Source organism: Mus caroli, unplaced genomic scaffold, assembly GCF_978045245.1.
Source record: "Mus caroli unplaced genomic scaffold, Mus_caroli_1 scaffold_20, whole genome shotgun sequence".
Taxonomy (NCBI): Eukaryota; Metazoa; Chordata; class Mammalia; order Rodentia; family Muridae; genus Mus; species Mus caroli.
The window spans coordinates 28,552,457-28,569,717 of record NW_028227275.1 but is presented as its reverse complement, the minus strand read 5'-3'; the positions used below and the strand labels follow the sequence as shown (position 1 = coordinate 28,569,717).

General features: G+C 48.7%; 1 protein-coding gene and 1 long non-coding RNA gene across 7 annotated transcripts in view; one reads left to right on the top strand and one right to left on the bottom strand.

Annotated features, from left to right (window-relative positions):
* Positions 1–12,777, bottom strand: part of Sgms1 (sphingomyelin synthase 1) — a 274,571-nt gene extending 261,794 nt beyond the window's left edge. For 3 of the 6 annotated variants that reach the window (XM_021151328.3, XM_029472306.2, XM_029472304.2), the window contains exon 1: positions 11,243–11,557. The gene's annotated coding sequence lies outside the window, so the exon portion shown is untranslated. Of the gene's footprint in view, positions 1–10,667; positions 10,951–11,242; positions 11,559–12,575 lie in introns of those variants that run through there. The other 3 variants (XM_029472300.2, XM_029472303.2, XM_021151329.3) reach the window with 3 other exon arrangements.
* On the top strand, positions 12,125–13,163 carry LOC115029974 (uncharacterized). The gene is made up of 2 exons (XR_003835526.2): positions 12,125–12,400; positions 12,730–13,163. It is a non-coding gene; the product is annotated as an uncharacterized LOC115029974 (long non-coding RNA).
* The last annotated feature ends 4,098 nt before the right edge of the window (positions 13,164–17,261 follow it).

The window sequence follows — 17,261 nt, the reverse complement described above, 5'->3', positions numbered from 1 at the left end:
TCACTGATGGCAAAGTTCAGTTCCCACATCTGAAGTGTGACCCAGCAGCCAGGCACACCTTTCATCACCACCCTCACCTGCTCTCCTTCCTCTCAGGTGACTGGGGCAGCCTGGCTTTGGCTGACAGCCATAGGTGTTCCCTGCAGAGGCCTTTTATAACACCCTTGCAAAATGTAAGCCGGGAAGAGCTGAAAAATCAACCTCTAACTGCTCTTTCTATCAAGTGGCTTGGGCATGAGCAAAGCAAAATGGGGCCATGGAAAACAGTTCTCAAATAAACAGTTTCACTATCAAAGGGATAGTAAACAACTGCCAATGTAAATCCAAGGGCTGCACTGTTCAGGCCTGCCCCAGTCACAGGGAGGGAGCAATGATATCAGGGGACTAGATGGCCAACACTCAGCTGTTCCAAATTTTTCCCTTCCAAAAGAGGCCCAAGAGCAGAGGCCCAAGGTTCCCCAGCCACTTGGCTGGCACACAGGCTCAGCCTGCCCTCATTTGTAAGGACACTGGAGGAGGAGGAGGAAGAAGAAGAGGAGGAGGAGGAGGGGGCAGCTGCGGTAGGGATAAGAGAGAAAGCCTAGCCACTGAAAGTCAAATTCACCACTAACACCTAAACTGAAAGGCAAGTCAGGAATCATTCCTAGGTTTACATTCTTAAGAACTGGTCTGGCTGCATCTGTACAAACAAAGGAGTGACCCAGCAAGGTTCCTGTGAGTCTCCAGGTGATGGAGAAGCACAGTCCTGGCCACCAGCCCTTCTTGCCAATGGTACGTGCCACCCTCCTGGACACCCTTCCCCGCCACACACACACACACACACACACACACACACACATATAGGAGACCGCTTATGCTCCGCCCACAACAAGCTGCCACCCTATGTCATCAGCTCCCTTCTGCACACTGTGCCAAATGCAGAGAAGCTGCAGTGAGTGAGCACTGTCCCCGGGGGCCTGGTGCACAGCTGTGACCTGGCCTCACCACATAGTGATGACATTACCTGAAGACGTGTCTTTTTCAAGAACCCTTTTCCAAGCTAGAAGCTGCTCCTTCCAGTTGTAGCTGTAGGCCCTGCCAACCCAGGAAGAGCAGTGTCGGCTGCAGAGCAGCAAACCTGCTGTGATAACTGCAGCTGTTTGTGTTTCCTGAAGACTCAGTAGTAGCAGTGTGCCCACATGGTAGCCCTCTTACCTCCTCTCTCTGAGAGGTGCCAAGCTCTGTCTTGCTACAAACACAGTTAAACCAGTACCCAAAACTGTCTTCTACCTCCTCACACCCAGGCTAGGCTCTTTAATTATCTGTGCTTCATTTGCCCATGGGTCTAAATGCTGGACAGAAAGCCCCCATCCCACCCCCCCCACCCCACCCCCCCCCCCCCCCCGCGCAATCTGGGCATGTGGAAGGGAAGGATAGAACAGGCTGCCAGTGGCACCTCACACTCGGAGGGTATTTACGTGATCAGGTATGGTTGACGCCACAGTTTACCACTGCTTTTGACCATATCACAAGCTCTGATGAGCGGGGCACCACAATGCCATGGCTCAGAGGCTGATCTGCCATCCCAAATGGACAGGACCCCATGAGGACACTGTCTAGGAAGGTAGAAGCAGTTGGTCCCTGGCTGCTACAACATGGCTTTGGGTGATGCTTCCCAAAGCACGTCCCCAGATCAGTGGGGTAGCATCCAAACACACTCCTGGCTGCCACCTGCCCCCCAAGCTACCTGCTTTAGAAACTCTGGGCTCGGCCCAACAAGAGTTACAAGCTAGCTCGGTGGCGAAGCTGGCACAAGCTGAAACTTGAGGTCCATGAGCTCACACAGATAAATACCTAAGGTTGCAAGGTCATGGGAACACCCAGCTGGGGACAACCTGACATAACTACGCTGGCTCCTCACCAACAGCACCCACTGGGTTTTGTTTTTGGGTTTGGGGGTTTGGTTGGTTGGTGGTTGGTTTGCTTTGGTTTGATTTGGTCTGGGGTTTTTTTGTTTGTTTGTTTTTTGTTTTTGTTTTGTTTTTTGGGTTTTTTTTTTTTTGCCAACTGTCAGGACCCCCAAATGTGAAATTCTTCAGGACATTCCCCCTCAGGGAAATGACTTGTGTCTCACTTTCCTGTCTCCAAAAGAGAACCGAGACATCCACATCCCAGGGTCAAGGCAGAAGCACATGGTCTGGGATTAGCCCATAAGGAATCCCTATCCCTACTGTAGGTCTGCCCAAAGGTCTAATCAGAAAAGAAAACCAGCAAAATGAGACCTGCTTCTTGGATGTTCCTCGTCTTAGGGTTTTGTTTTTGTTTTCTACCCACTCCATTCCAGAGAGCTGAGGAAAGCCATTCAGAACAACAGACACTAACTACACCTGGCTCAGTGATGTCTCAGGCACTTATCTATTCTGTCTACAACCTTGCCCTGCCTTGTTAGCCAACAACATAGAGAAAGCCCAGGCCACTGGAGTGGCTTACACAGCCCTCCAGCAGATCCTCTGGACAAAAGCCAACCAAAGCTGGCACATGAAACCTCACCCACCTCAAAAGAAATAGAGAACGACTGTGGGACTATCAACAGACTTGCAAAGGACAGTGGCTAATATTTATATGGGTCTTAGTTGGCACTAACGTTTGGATCTCCGCTGTCTCCCAGATGCCCATGTTTGAAGGTCAGGTCCCACACTATGATGCCACTGGGAAGTGGTGAGCTCTTTAAGAGCTGTGGCTTAGTAGAGGAAGTTAGGTCATGGAAGGCATCTCCCCGCAATGGGGCTCTGAGCACCCTAGCCCTTTCCTTCCTCTCTTCTTTCCTAGTGTAAGCAGCCTCCTCTATTATGAGTCCCCACTGTTAGTAAGACAGAAATCGGCCGACTTGCTGGATATAGGGTATGGACACTGCCCTTGTGATCAATAGCAGGTACAAAAACAGGCCTATAGCTGAAACCTCTTGCTCAATGGCTAAAGGAAGGGAACCTCAGCTATATCTCTGACCTTGGGAGGAGAGGTTACATCCAGAACTTCCCAGAAGTCATGAACTGAGAACTATCTAAACCTAGTCCCAGGAATTCTAAACCTCACAAGATTACTATCTAGCCCAGCATCTTTCTGATAAAGAACGAGGAGGTACCACAGCTCCCTCCCCATAAGACTCAATACAAACGGGCCTGTCAATCACCTGTGCAGGAGAGTGCCCCTAAGGAAGCCCATCCGTTTCAGAAGTTTTAGTAAGACGTTAAATCATGAAAATCAACACAATGGTCCGTTAGCTCACTGTGCACTCCAACCTTAGGAGTAAGTCTTCTGTGCTCTGCCTACCTCCTATATTATGTAAAAAATAGTCATAAAAAATTAGTAATAAGTTCTGCCTACCTACTACATTAAGGTCTGAGTGTCTCATCTTAATCCTTCAGATTCTTCAGAGATCACAAAGACCAGGGAACGGAAGGGAGGTGGCAGCAAGGTCCCAGTGACACTACCATGATACACAAGCCACATGGCCATGAACTGACACCATGAGCCCATGAGCCCAAATGAATCCTTCAAAGGTAATTGTCACAGCGCCTTGCCCCCTGTAAGACTAGAGCAGGAGAATCTTCAGTTTGAGGCTAAGTAATTTGGAAAGGTCCTATCTCAGAAGAAGAGGAGGAGGAAAAAAAAAAAAAAGACAAAGATAGCTCCTAGTTTCAAGTACTCTGTCACGGCGACAGAGAGCTAACTGGCACACTGAGTAGTAGACACTCAGGGCCTTACAATTGTTAGCTTACATCTTTCTCACAACTACTCAACAACCCGGGATGGTGGCTGCTGTTCTTAGGTCCATCAAAGAACTTAACAGATGGTCCATATAACCCATCCATTGTGTACAGCCCTTAGATGGTGAGGCGGGAAGCCAAACCCAAACACTCTGGCTCCATGCTCTCAGCCACCAAACAACTCAGAGCTACTAACTATCTACACATCGACAAGCCACCGATCACTGCTTATCAGAATCCAGACCCCGGGGTTGGTGAGATGGTTCAGCAAAGCCGCGGCACTTGCCACTAAGCTTCACGGTCTGAGCTCCTCTTCCAAAAACTACAAGGTAGATCGAGAGATCCGACTTCTGCAGGTTGTCTTTTGACCTGCACACATGTACTGAGATGCACATGCGTGCAAGCAAACACACACAAACACAAAATAAATAATTTTTTTGTTTGTTTGTTTTTCGAGACAGGGTTTCTCTGTATTGCCCTGGCTGTCCTGGAACTCACTTTGTAGACCAGGCTGGCCTCGAACTCAGAAATCCACCTGCCTCTGCCTCCCAAGTGCTGGGATTAAAGGCGTGTGCAACCACGCCCGGCCTAAATATTTTTTAAAATACCATTTTTCAAAAATCCAGATGCAACATCCATTACCATGTGGTTCAGCAGCAGGTCCTCGTGGTCCCCATTAAAAATGTTAACTATACTGGCTTTCACCTTTCTCTTCTCTCCTCCCTACTCCTCCATCCAAGGCAAACAAAAGCTCAAGTGGGGGTTTCTCTCTCCCATAACTCCCCTGGCACTGAAGCACTTAACCCTAATTATAAGCCTTCTGTCACAGACTTCTCTAATTGCTTCTTGTATATTAGCTGTGTATCCTTCCCCACTCAACTGTAAAATTCCTTGGAAGTAGCCATACTTTTGGGGAAGCTGGCAGTGGCCCAGGCTCTCACATGTAGATTGGGATTACCACACACTTAACTAGCTGCCTCCTTCACTTTGCCTTTCTGACATTTCTCAGTGGAAAATCCTTAGATTTATTTAAAGCCCCTGTTGGGTGGGCTATGACATCTCAGCACTCCCTGAGCATCAGCAATCTATCTCCACAGCCCCACAGAGCAGATGCACACAGGCCCAGGCTTGAGGAAGGAGGAGCTTGGGACACTTGAAAGGGGAGGAGGAACAAATCGCCAGTGTCCCTTAAGCCTGGCAAAAGAAGAGACTGTTAAAAGTCCTGTCCATAAAACCCTTCCTCTGTCTACGCCTATAAGGTGGGAACAAGGTTCCTACCAGGGCTTAATATCTAAGCACAGGCATGAGTGTGGAAGGTTTGATTGAAAGCGGGTGGAGCTATTATGGAAGCTTTTAAAAATCTTTGGGTGGTGGACCACAGCTGAAAGAGGTAGGCCACCAGGCAGTCCTTGGGGTATGTTGTCCCTAAACCCGTCCTGGTAGCTCTATTCTTCCTGTGTGCTGTGATGGGATCTCCTCCAGACGCTGCCCCCAGAAGACCCGGCAACCACAGACTGAATGCTCACGGACCCTGAGTGCAATTATGTCTCTGTTCTTGGGTTGTTTCTCTCTTGGGTGTTTGGTCACAACAGCAAAACAACTGTTAAAAATACAGCATCGCCGGGCAGTGGTGGCGCACGCCTTTGATCCCAGCACTTGGGAGGCAGAGGCAGGCAGATTTCTGAGTTTGAGGGCAGCCTGGTCTACAAAGTGAGTTCCAGGACAGTCAGAGCTACACAAAGGAACCCTGTTTCAAAAAAAAAAAAAAAGGTCCCATAAGCTGGGGGCATAGGTCGGTAGTACAGCATGTGTTTAGCATGTACAAGGCCCTGAATTTAAGTTCCAAAGCCAATAATGAGGAAAAGGTGTTACCATAACAAAAAAAACCAGTAAACTTTATTTAACGGTTATTGTTTTAAAGAAAGGATGGCCATGAGCATATAGTATCAAAATAGAAACAATGTCAAGTCTCCCCATGAGACTATAACCCAAGCAACACCAATCACGTTTCCCAGACTTTATTGAGAACTTCAGAAGCATTCCAAAATGGATATGGAAGAGCAACCATCCAAATATAATCTAACCAATGTCTAAGAACAAGAGGGCCCCAGGCCACTGTATCAACATGGTGCAAATCTCTAAGGAAGAAATAAAGGTTTGGCACAGAAATGGAAGAACACTGGGAAAGAATTAAACAAAATACCAGCCCTGTGAGACGTCTCAAAATTAGAAGGCTGAGCTTAAGGGGCCAGGATTGAGTTTAGAGTGATGACAGCGTTCTATGGAGGGATGGTGTTGACAGCTGCCCAACCTAGACAATCACACTACTGAATTACACAAGGAAGAGTGGCCAGAAGGACCATTGTTCTATGTGTTGTGTCACAGTTCAAAAGAAGATATTTTAAACCCTGCATATATTTTTTAATTCAGTATGTTTAATGAAAGGAACCAGACACAAAAAAGTACCATATTGTATGGACTACTTATATAAAATTAAAGAAACACAAGCTACATGGTTACACAAGTCTGAGTATAACAGGAAGGTTCTGACTCCAAAACGGACCCAGGGAAAGTTTGGGGTTAACAGAAATGTTTGGTATCTTCACTGTGGCACTTTCACGATAGCTACATTGTCAAAAGGAAAAGTACATATTTTAAATTGATTTCTTTACATAAATTACAACTCCCGATAAATTGACAAAGTCTCATGTGTCTGTGGAAACATGATACATAATCAAACCCGCCTCTCCAAAACTATGGCAGGATGCACTGTTTCATCAATGGCTTAGGAACACTGTCTCACAAAATAAAAAGGGGGGAAAGAAACTCTAGTGTGGGGGAGGGAACAGAAACTAAGAAGGGAGGATCACAAGACAAAATGAACAGCTGGTCCAAGAAACAGAATAACAACTAAATAACATTAAAACACCCCCCCACCACCACCCTTCACTAAGGATCACATAAGTCCACATTAAAACAAAGGGAGCTCATTAGCTAACCACAGACCACTGGTAAACTACAGAGGCGGTTCATGTCCAACACTACAGGGATGTGGGCATCATCCCTGAAACCAGCTTGGAAGTGCCTAGCAGCTGAGCAGCTATGAGAGTAAGTCACTCAGCCTGTGCTGGTAACTCCGCAGCCACCCCGAGCAGGGTCCTGGATGGAGAGCCCTAGAACATCAGTTCCCCAACGGCCCCTTCCATCGTCAAAACACACATCAGCAGCTTCTGAGTTGAGGCCTTCCGATTCAGGAGGTCTAGACTCTGCATCGCTGGTAGGAAGCACGCTTCCAAAACTACCACCCCTAGGATCCTTCCGCAGACATCAGGAAGAGAGTGAAGCCAGCACTTCACTCAGTGTTGCCCTTGGGAACAGGGTGGAAATGAGTTTTGCATCTATCACTAGCATGCACACAGACATACATATATACATATATGAATATGTGTGTGTGTGACTGCATACAGACACACTAGGTGAATGAATATCTATATTATGTATGCACACATACATAAGATAGGTAGATAGATAATATATAATCATACCCTACAGAGTACCAGACACCTTGCTACATAGAACAAGCACAGACTTACACAATACAACCTAATAAAACATTGAAAAAAAATTCTGTCAACTCTCAGGAAATGTTGGAATGCTTCCAAGATAAATGTGTTTTGGAGGGTTTTAGTGCTTCCCTTTTGCAGTACTGCAAGTGGGACCCAGGACCCTGTGCCTGCTGAGCAAGCACCCTACCCCTGATCCACAGCCTCCGCACCATTTATGCACATTGAAGACACATCAGTAACACAACATCTTTTGTTTTGTTTTGTTTGTTTATTTTTTCCGAGACAGGGTTTCTCTGTATAGCCCTGGCTGTCCTGGAACTCACTCTGTAGACCAGGCTGGCCTCGAACTCAGAAATCTGCCTGCCTCTGCCTCCCGAGTGCTGGGATTAAAGGCGTGCGCCACCACGCCCGGCGTAACACAACATCTTTAACAACTATGCATACACACCGCCTGGACAAAATCTTCTCCGCCCCGTGAGAGACTCCTCTTGCAGCAGAGGGAATGGAAGGAAATGGAGATGCCAACTACAGGCAAGGGGCTTTGTACAATGAGAGGATCTGATGCCAAGAACTGACCATGTCTGAGAGGGGAAAAAAAAAAAAAAAACACCTAAATTTTAAGTTCTCATTCATCTACATTGACCTAGAAAAGCCACTTCCTCTAGCTGGCCACTGAGGCAGAGGGATTCTTCCTCAATTATAGCATGAGGTAATTCAAGCCTCCAAAAAGCAACATTCCATTGAGGTTTTGTTTTGCCTTTGACAGATTAGAAAGAAGCTGGGGTTCTTCTTGGCTTGTGTTAAAGGAGGCGTGTGTCTACGTGTATGTGTCTCCCTTCTTTGCTTGTGTGTCTCTACCTGCGAATCCGTGTGTGAGAGCACGTTTACATCAGTGTGCGGCGGTGTGTCTAGACGTTGAGATAAGACTCTGGATGGAGATAAAGCATTCTAGCGAACACCAAGCCACACCTGTTCACTAGCTCAATTCAGTTTTACTGAAACCAGAAGTTATTGCCACAACTACAGAACCAAGCCATCTCCCTGGCCACAGGACCTGCCCTCTCTTCTCCTTCATTCATTCCCTGTCCCTCACACCAAACTAAACTGATCCAAACAAACAAACAAAAAAACCTGACCTTTTTTTCTGATTGGGTATCCTAACTAAGGTGACCAAACTACAGCACAGCTATTGGAATGGAGTACATTAGGAAGCAATAAATACACATTTATATTCTCTTTCCTTTTTCCTCCTTGCATGTATATTCTTGTTTGAACCAACAAGCCAAAATCTTTAACACCCATGCATCTACCAAGAAAGTTCTGAAAAAAAGACTGCTACCATCCAAAACACGCAAAGACACAGCCATCTGTACTCTGTCTCGGAAGAGCAACACTGGCCAGCGTGTTCGCTCAGTCCTTGGGCAGCTTGTACCTTCTCTACAGCAGTGTTTATCACTGGATGGCAAAGTCGGGAACCTACAGGTCTCCTGAAACGCTTTGCAGGGAATGAGGTTTTATCAAAGAACATAGGATACGTGACCAGAGCACATTTTAGTTAAAAACTAGGATCAAGTCCTCCTTTAGGTTTTTATGACTTGGCCCCAAAAGAGCGCCTTGACTCCAGCTCAAGAGAAGTGCCTGCCCCAAGCTGGAAATGAAAATGTGAACAAGTATCAAGCTCTTGATATAAAACTGAACTTATAGTCAACAAGGGGCAATTGCATCTTAGGAAAAAACACCAGGGTCTTTCAGTGCCCAAGTGCCCAACACACACAACGTACACAGACATTGCTGTGGATTCTTTATTCTAAAATTGTTCAGGAAAGAATCCAACTGATAGACATAAAAAAAAAATAAGGAGAAATTCTAGTAATTCTAGTGCTCTTCTGATATGAAAAACTTTTTAAAATATGAATAAGCATTTACTGAGCTACATACAGGTCAAACATGCAAGACACTAGAGTTCTCCGAGTAAGATGTTTTAAACAATGTGTGCCTTTAATAACTTAATATGTTGAATTAGTAGGGTTTTTTTTTTAAGTTCCCTGGTATGTGAAGTAGTTCAATGTCAGTGACAAGTGGCAGAAAAGTATTTATTTTACTAACAATAAAAATGTTTGGTCTCTGAAGCAGAAACAGAAAGGGGTTCTCTGTGCAGTAACTACCTGACTTGAACGGTTGTGGCGGCCATCTCCTGCTACCCAGCAGGTCTGTGATACAGACGTTAAAATGTGCTCCGTAGTTTAAGAGGAGCATTAAGGAAACAAAAAAGGACCAGGGCATCCAGAAGGAAACAGGAAGCGAAACAAGGAAAGAAGAGTTGGTGCAAATAAGAAGGCCACTCCGGGAGGTTTCCCCAAAGTTAGGTACCGCCAGCTGCGGGCACAGACTCTGCAGCTTGCTTGCTGGCTTGCTTGGCCAAGGCAAGGCTTCAGAGCTGGAAACCTGCCACCTGCTGAATCACCAAACATCCCTGGGCTTCCCTTTAAAAAAAAAAAAAAAAAAAAAAAAACTGACCACATCGGCACCCAACCCCAGCTGGCTTCTTCCTTGGACACCTAACACTCTAACCAATGAAACGCCTGGACATCCTCTCCCCTGCTTCCTCAGACCCAAACTGCCTCCCAAATCGAAGGCAACTTCCACCAGGATCAGACCTCATCAATCTCCTCCTTGCTGCTCCCTTGGCCCCCACCCCTGCTGATGGTCAGCCCAGAAGGCAAGGGTAAGGAGTTGACAGACAACACACCAAGACAGGCATTCACGACTTCCATAACCAGGTAGCCAACTAGAAACACCCCCAATCTGAAGAAGGTAAATTTCAGGAAAGCTATGACAGAAGGCAGGCCTCAGAACACTGAAAATAAACTTCCCGTCAGAAACCAGCCTTCTGTCTTTTTTATGTGTGTAGCGCTGAACTCGGTCCTGTCTGAAGGTGAAATGAAACATCCAGAGAAGCACCTGCCCGGATTCTCTCAGCTCCCCAGGTCAACAGCATCCTCCACCCCGACTGTTACACCCGGCAGTCAAAAGGGATCAAGCGTTATCCAGAATCCGTTAGATGGACCAGGACACCCGGGCCACCGAAGGAAGACAGTCGGAGTGTGGGTTTAAAATCCGGGCAGAGGCAGCGCTGCTACTACTGATGTGCCCTTGACAAGTCGCCTATGATCACTCAGACCCCTCATCCTCTGGACGAACCGCGTCCAGAGCTACGCAGATGCCCCTGCAGGCCTTACCCTTTAACACCCCCACGCGGTGAGGACACGCGGGGGTCTCAGAATAGTCGCGAGCCAGGGGCTGTTACACCGCCTGGGAAGGAAGGGGCTCGCTCCTCCGGGAAGGGGGGTCCCACCTGTTATGCCGTTGGGGGTCATCGAGGGGCCGTGCTGAAGGGAATCCCAAAGCCGCGGACTCTTGGCCCCGCTGCGATCAGGCCAGGAGGTACCAACTGTCACTCTGCCGCCCAGGGTTGTGGGGGTGGGGCTGCGATTTGGGGGGGTCCACCCCTAAGCACTACGGGACCTCTGGCTGGCTTCCACCTGGAAAGGCTCTCAGGCCCCGCTACCGTCCGCTCGCCTCAATGTGACACCAGGCAGCCTTCCAGCCCGCACGCAGCACCTCGGAAAGGTGCCCACGGACGCCTCCTCCTTCTTCCCCGCCCAAGTTGGCGGGGGAGCCCCGCCGGCGGCCCGCCCCCTCGGAGCCGGGATCGCGGCCGCCAGAGCGCTCCCCCGCGCCCACCCCCACGAGCGGCCGCGGGGGACCGCACGCCAGGTACGCGCGACACCGCGCGGTATGCGCTCACGCCCCCTCGCCCCGGCTGCCCGCCCGCCGTCAACCGAGGTCAGGCCCGGCCCGAGAGTCTCGGGTCAGATCCAGCCGCTCGCGACCCGGAGGCCGGCCCTCCACCCCCGCCCCGCGACTCACTTGCACGCGAGTCGTGGCAGCCGCCGGAATTCTTTCCACGCGCCGAGCCCCGCGCCGCGGAACGAAACCGGGGCAGGGCGGCGTGCGGGCTCTGCACCCGATCCGATCCAGCTCTCCCGTCCGCGTGCCAGGCTCCCGGGACGAGCAGCCCGCCCGAACCGGCTCTCCCTGCTCCCGTCCAGCCGGCAGCCCGCCGCCGCTGCTCCCGGCCGCCGCCGAGCTGGCGAGAAGGCTTCTGACTTGGAACCTCGGGCTGCCGAGCATGCCCAGTCCGCGGCGGAGCCGGGTCGGCTTCCCGCGCGACGCCAGTCCGTTCCTCCGGGTGTTCCCGGCGGCCAGGGGGCGGGGACCGCGGACGCTCGACCGGGGACCCAGCTGAGTCCCGCAGGACAGCTTGCCGTGGGGTGTGCAGGGGGTGGGGACTGGGGGGAAGTCCTTTTTGTTTCTAGAAACGGGAACTGGAGATGCGGTTCCCTTTCGCCCCCACCACCCCCCAACCACGAGAAGAGAAAGATGGTGGGTTTCATCCTCCGGGATCAGAAGCCCAATTAGGAGCCAGCCCGAGAGTTGTGCGGCGAAAGGTGGCTAGAAGGCTGGGAACACAAACTCAGCCTTGGAGAAACTACCTTCGGGGACAGCTGTTGGCGAACTACACTGGCATTTTCTTTCCCACCAAGCCCAAGAGCTGCGACACTTGTGACTCCCTTATGATTGATCATTTAAAATGGATGAACCTCAAACTCTTCGGGACATTTTTCCGAAGCTCTAATCCTTAAAACTACTATCTCCCCCTCCCCAAAAAATCAGGGGTCTGCAGGCTTCCTAAATCGCGCAGCCCCAAGCAGCGCGAAGGCCCAGGAGTTCTCGGGAAGAACGGGGGGGGGGGGGGGGTGGCCTAGTCCGTCCGGGCCCCACCTCCCGCCGCCGCTCGGAGCTGCGGCGAAAACCTGGAGAGCGCCGCACCAGGGCCGGAGCACTGCGCATGCCCAATGGCCCCACGGGGTGCGGGTCGCCAGCAGATCTCCAGCTCGGGCAGTGGAACCCGGTACCAGGACGGTGATCGCGCGGCAGAGACAGCAGCCTCCAGTAGCTCCGGCCTTCTGGGCCGACCGCTCGTACCACCGTGGCATGGGTCGCCCGGGACGCGCTACCTGCAGGGTCTGGTCTGGGGGCGGGGAGGGGTGAACGGCCGTGCCTGCGAGACACGTGACTGTCCGCGGAGCTCCGGGGCAGCCATCTTCAGCTCTCCGGGGCCGTAGGCGAAGAAGGGTCCGGGATCCGGGCAGACTCTAGTCCATTTGCCTCCCCACCAGGCACAGGGCCCCGCCCTCACCTGCATGCAGTCCGCCGGTCTACAGCGGGGGTACAGCGAGGGTACTGCGACGCCGGTGACACCCGGAGGACCGGCTGTCTCCAGAGCCAGAACCTAAAAGGCTAAGAATTGGAGAGCGGCTCTCCTGGAGCTGATGGCTTCTGCTTTTCCCCAGGGGCGGAAGTTGGGAAGAGGAGTTCCCGTTCCTAAGGCGCTGGCATCGCTCCTCCTGCTGCTTCCCTGTTCTGACCCATTCCCGGCGACGGAGGATGAAGGTGGCGAAAGATGTTTGGACAGCCGTCGCTCTCCTCCATGCTTTTCTCCTGCTGCTGGTTAGCTTGGATGGTGATGGTGTCACCTGGGGTCCTGGAATCTCTGGGCCCGCATCCTCACTACCCGAGAATGCGTTAGAACGGCACATTCACGACCACACCTAAACCTACGGAATCAGAAACGCCACTAGTGGGGTCCTTCCTGAAACCTGGTTAACAAGCTCCCAAGGTGAATCTGATGGCCGCTTTCCCTAAGCTGTAGAGACCCCTTTTCGTGTATGGCGCTGAAAATTTAGCGTCCTCTGTCCCCAAATACAGTGAAAAATCGGATTTAAAATGTGTCTGCTCCTGTGTGAGCTCTTAAAGGTCTTGTCCTCTCCTGCTCCTCTGGCCTCTTCACCTTAGGACACTATGCTATCGCACTTCTCAGGGAGATAAGAAAGGGTGGCCTGACACATACTGCTTTTAAGTGACAACCGACTAACCTGCTCTATTTGAGTGTCAACCAAGAGCAAGGGAGTGGCTGAAATTATAGTAGCCCCGCTGGTTATTTTCATCAGTTTGCACCTAAGAGGGAAAAAAAAAAAAAAAAAAGGAGGCTTGCTGTCTTGAAGTAAGTACTGGACAGCCTCTGGCTGTTTGCTGTGTTACTTTGCATTTGCCGTAACCAAGGTCAAAGCAAGCGAGCTGCTGCCTGGCAGGTCAAGGAATCCAGACTTTAAAATTCTCCCTCCCCACCCCACACACACTTGTTACAAGTGTCCCAGGCATTAGGGTTAGTTTAGGTTTTTTTCCCCTCCTCCCCGCCCCCCCCCCCGTATCTTTGAAATGTTTTATAGGAAAAAGAAAACATTTTTCTATGAAAGTTTTAGAAGTAATTCATAATGCATGAAAAGGGCAGAGTATACAAGTATTTTATACTCCAAATTTCACTCCAATTTCAGAAAGTGGTTCTTAGAAAAAGCACACATAAATATACATAACAGAGCTTTAAGTAAATACAGGGATGGCAATCGAAAGAGAAATCCTCGCCTTGAAAGTAACGTGGATGGCGTGGTCATAAGAGATGCTTCAGAGTTGACATACTGTACAAAAAATAATAATAATAATCAAGATAAAATGTTCCTTTTCTAGTCCACTCAACCATGAAGAACCTTGACAGGAGGCTGGAGAGGTAGCTCAGCAGTTAAGAGTACTTGCTGTTCTTGAAGAGAACCCTAGTTCAATTCCCAGCACCCCACTTTGCCATTGACAACCATCTGAAACTCCACTTCTTTGGGATCCGATGCCTTCTCTGGCTGCAGAGAACACCAGGCATGCAAGAGTTACACCTTCTTATGCAGGCGGGCATAGCATCATATATGAAGTAATAAATGACTTTAAGAAACAAGAGAATTCTAGCACTATTTCTTACCAAATCATAAGAAACGTTCATTAAAAATGGTTAGGTTTCTCAAGTACGTGGACTAGTATGGATAATGCTGTTGAAACAGTTAAAATGAATCATCCCCAAGTCAGTGTCTGCCATGCTAAAAATAATACCAAGAAACAAGTCCAGAGACATAAACTTCCCTCACCAAAGTGACTACTTCAAAGTTGGTCATTTCTAACGATTAATAATCCAAGGGAAAAACGCACTTTTATCCCATTGACCTGTAAATGGCAACCAGCACTTGCTAGAACGTAGTCAAAGCTCACACTATGCTCTAAGGTCAAGGGGCTTCAGTGGGTAGCCAGGGAAATGTGGCTCTGTGGAAGAATCCCGGGCCACATGGCCTGAGCAGCAGGGACAAGGCTTCACGGCCTCCTCAGCCTTTTAAATACATCTGGCCAACCTACAACCTGAGTTGAAAGCCAGTGCTGTGAGTGGGGACCCAGCTGCCCATGACAAGGCTCCTTCCAAGTGTTTGCCCTAAAGAATAGATCTGTGAAGAATCTGCACTGAGTTCATTCCTGTTCCTCTGCCTGAGACTCCTGGCTTCACTAATTGTTTGGTTTCCACTGATCAACAAAGACTGGAGTTGTTTGACTGACCTTGGGTAGACGAGGGGTGCAGCCCAATTTCTCCTTTTGCACAAAACCTCTTTCCCTACATTTTGTTTTGTTTTGTTTTTCGAGACAGGGTTTCTCTGTATAGCCCTGGCTGTCCTGGAACTCCCTTTGTAGACCAGGCTGGCCTCTGCCTCTGCCTCCCGAGTGCTGGGATTAAAGGCCTGTGCCACTATGCCCGGCTCCCTACATTTTGTTTTTCAATGCCATACAATGGATATGTATTCTCTCTGATTTTTGGGATATGTAGCACATGAGTTGGCACCAAACAGCCCTTAGTAAATAGTTGCTGAGTCATAACTTATTTTCTGGTTTTCTCTGTGCTGCAGTTAGGTATAAGAAGGATAAATACAAACAATGGAAATGTCTTTTTTTATCCCTTTCTAATAAGCCAATTTTCAACCTCATAGATTTTTAAGAGGATTTTTCAAATTAGACATTTACTACTGACATCCCCCATGGGTTCATAGGTTCGAATTAATTGGTCCTCAGTGTAACTGTTTGGGAACAAATGGGAGCTGTGACCCTTTTGTAAGAAGTGTGTCACTGGATAAGCTCATGCTATTTCCAGTTAGCAATGCCCCCCTTCCTCTCTCCGAATCGGTAAGTTTCAGCTACTGCCCCAGCACCATGACTGACTGACTGCAGACATGTTCTTCCCATCATGTTCATGGACTCCGGCCCTAAAGTTGTAAGCCTCCAATTAAATGCTTTCTTTTATAAGCTGTCTTGGCTATGGCAACGGAAAGCTTCATGTCATGGCAAATAGAAAACTAAGACACTTCACTAACAAGGATCAGATGAATAGATGGTACAGTGTGTACCATATCCCTAACAAAGCCACCTCTTAACTCCTGGCTTTTCCAGTAATCAGTATGGAACTCCAGGCGGGTTTCATTCTTGCCTCTTAAAATGAGAATGCTCTAACCCAACCCCTTCTTTGTTTCCCATGGTTGTCGTGAAAATTAATTAGATCCTGAGTATAAATATATGTCTATAAATTTTTATAGACAATTAGAAGTGAGCCTAATAAAAAGTATGGAATACTGTTCAACTTATCGTGAATATCTTCTTTAGTGATCCGCTTTCTTCTAGGTCAAGCACTAGAGCAGTCCTGGAAGTAGACAAAATGAGGGGCATTTATAAGCGAATCCCAGAAAGCCCCATTGCCAAAGGAAGGGTGACATGGTGTGATCCCCTGAATTCTATAGTTCCAAAACAAACTCTTCAGATTTAGGCCATGCTGCAGTGAGGGCTGTAGCAGTTGAAGACTGGCACTTTTTCTACGCTTCCCTTAGAAGAGATTGAAGGAGCATATCAAATTTCTTCCACTGGGTCTTGTACACTCTCTCCCTTCATTAGTCGCCTTGAATAATAAGGTAGCAACAACCATGGAGTAATTTGATAGGATCGCCACTAAATCTTGTGCACTCCAGACTAGACTGGAGCCTCTCAGCCTTGTGGACATTGGACCAGTTGACATTCTGCTGTAAGGAGCTGTCCCAGAACCTTTAGCAGCATCCGTGGCCTCAATCATCTAGATGCTGATAATAGCCCCGCTCACTGTAATACAGCCAAAAAGATGTCCAGATATTGCTACCTGTCCTTTGAGAAGCTGGCGGGATTTAACCAACACAGAAAACTACTATTTTGACAGCAAAAATGGAAGAAGTGAATCAAAAGAAGCTGGAGTCTGAACTTGATCATCATCCTTGTTTGGAACCACCCAGCCCCTATTTGCTTCCAAACTGCATCTACTCATCCAGTGATCCTCAAGTTGTACCAGATAAAGCCCAAGCCCAAGTATTGTGTGTGTCCCAGAAGCAGAATGCTCCAGTTCTCCACTGCAGTCCCACACGTCCTCCTCATCCCACTATCTACCCTCAATCAAAGTTCTTGGCTACCACATGCTTCACACTTACACTAACATTTTATTACTTATTTGAAAGTCAAATAAAATTCAGTGTCTTGTATTTTTAACTGCTTGATCTGGAAGCCCTACGGACATAAAGTTTTATCGCCATCCTAAATTGCAGCCCCATGAACTCAAAGCTTGACCTCATTAAAAAGTTAATGCAGAGGTTGAGCTAAGTACGGTAGCACTCCTCTATGATCTCAGCATCTGGGGTTGTGGGTAGTCTTGGATCCATAAAAGGATCACTCCTCCCAAAAGATATTGCAAACACTTTTTTTTCTTTTAAGAAGTCAGGAATAAGCAGTGCTGGAGGAATGGCCTAGTAAGTCAGAGTTCTGGCTGTTCTTCTAGGGGACCCAGGTTCCATCCCAGCATCCAGTGACAACTCACAGCCATTTGTAATTCCAGCTCCAGAGTAGATGATACTCTTATAGTATCTGTGAGTACCAGGCATCCTTGTGTTGCACTGAC